Source organism: Rattus norvegicus, chromosome 1 (genome assembly GCF_036323735.1).
Source record: "Rattus norvegicus strain BN/NHsdMcwi chromosome 1, GRCr8, whole genome shotgun sequence".
NCBI lineage: Eukaryota > Metazoa > Chordata > Mammalia > Rodentia > Muridae > Rattus > Rattus norvegicus.
Window position 1 is genome coordinate 117,088,419 of NC_086019.1, and position 2,014 is coordinate 117,090,432.

General features: G+C 39.7%; 1 protein-coding gene across 2 annotated transcripts in view; it reads right to left on the minus strand.

Moving 5' to 3' along the window:
- Gabrg3 (gamma-aminobutyric acid type A receptor subunit gamma 3) overlaps positions 1 to 2,014 on the minus strand; it is a 623,439-nt gene that overhangs the window by 325,087 nt on the left and 296,338 nt on the right. The gene's annotated exons all lie outside the window — the stretch shown is intronic.

Here is a 2,014-nt window from a genome sequence, read left to right on the forward strand (position 1 = left end):
ACACCCCTGGGTTAGTGGTACTGTTTATTATAAGAGAGCAGGTTGAGCAGGTCTTGGAGAGCAAGTCAATAAGCAGCATTCCATCATGGTCTCTGCATCAGCTTATGCCTCCAGATTCCTGCCCTGTTTCATTTCCTGTCCTGGCTTCCTTAGAGATGGACTACAGTGTAGAAGGATAAGTAAGCCAAATAAACCCTTTCCTCCTCAACTTGCTTATTGTCATGGTGTTTCATCACTATGGACAACCACATATTACAATCCTTATAAGTTATTAGCTATCTTTACTCTTGGTATTTTCCTCTAAGATTAAATGGATACCCAGCTGCTACCCTTATCATTTCCACTGAACTTGTATATGGAGAATTCTAGTCAGTAAAACTGAGTACCCAAAATAAAGACATGGATGGTATACAGGGAATCACAGTGCTTATGTGTAACAACATAGTTTATAAGAACTATATGTAAAATGTACAAGTATACAAGGCCAGTATATGAAAAATAAACTACACTGCTATTGCTATACAAAAGATTAGAAATTCAAGCTTAAAAATAACAACAAAATTTACAGTATCATCAAAGCATACATCTTGCAGAGGTACAGTATATGCAACTGAAATTAGAAGCATGGTTGGAGGAAAACTAGAAAAGTTTAAAGAAATAAAGAAAGGTGCTACTTGCACAGCCAAAGCTGGATGTAAATACGCTAACTCTCCCGACAGGCTATCTGTTAGAGATGGAGACATTGCTCCCAAAATTCAGTGAGAGCACAAAGCACTTATCATTGAGGAAATGTGTTTGAAGAAGAACAAATGCACACAGCCAAAATGTGCATGTGGGGCTTGTTAACATGCTTCAGGAGCACAATAAGCATGACACTGACGAAAGAAGAAGATGGGCAGAGTCCCATCCATGTAGTACTTGGGAAACTTAAACAACACAGTGGATAGTCTTTCCAGTAAATGGTGCTGAAAGACTAGACACCCATAGCACAGTAATAATAATAATAATAATAATAATAATAATAATAATAATAATAATAAATCTCCCACCTACTCTTCCTATTACATACAAAATTACCTAAAATGGGTTATTGAACTAAAATGTATAACTTCTATGACTTCTAGAACAAAACATAAAAAGATTTGGTGATGTGTTTTTAAAGAAAATAGCAAAAATCTAACCTAACAAGAGAAAAATAATAATAAACTTGACTTCAAAATTAAATCTCTCCTCTCAAACACTAAAATACTAGTCTAAAAAGACAGCTGTAGACTAGGAAAGCCCATACCTAGTACTCAAAGGGATAATACTTTGCTTTCTTTCTATCCTGGCCCACTGTGGTTTAAGATGCATGTCTACATAAAAACTCCTACTTCTGTTTTCTATACTTTTTGCTGTTGTTATGAGCATTAATCCCAATAATCTCTTGAGGACTCCTGAGTTCTGACCACCCTGATAGTCTCCTACATGCCTGGAAAACTATCAGGATCTCACACTATTTATCAGGTCGCTAGTCATCATGCTTCCCAGCCTTCTTGGAGACTGAAAAAAATCCTGGTGTTCCCTATCCCACCCACTTCAAGATCCTTTGTGCTTCTCTTTGGCCTGGAGATATTGTAGTGATTTGAATGAGACTGGCTTTCACCAACTAGTAGATTTGAATGCTTCCTAGGGAATTGCACTATTTGAAAGGATTAGGATTTGTGGCCTTGTGGAGAAAGTGTGTCATTGGAGGTGGGCTTTGAGACTTTCAAAAGCTCAAGCCATGGCAGTGCTCTCCTCTCTCCTCTCCTCTCCTCTCCTCTCCTCTCCTCTCCTCTCCTCTCCTCTCCTCTCCTCTCCTCTCCTCTCCTCTCCTTTCCTCTCCTCTCCTCTCCTCCTCTTCATCCTCCTCCTCCTCTTCCTCCTCCTCCACCTCCTTCTCCTCCTCTTCCTCCTCCTCCTCCTCTTCCTCCTCCTCCTCCTCCTCCTCCTTCTTCTTCTTCCTCTCTCTCTCTCTCTCTCTCTCTCTCTC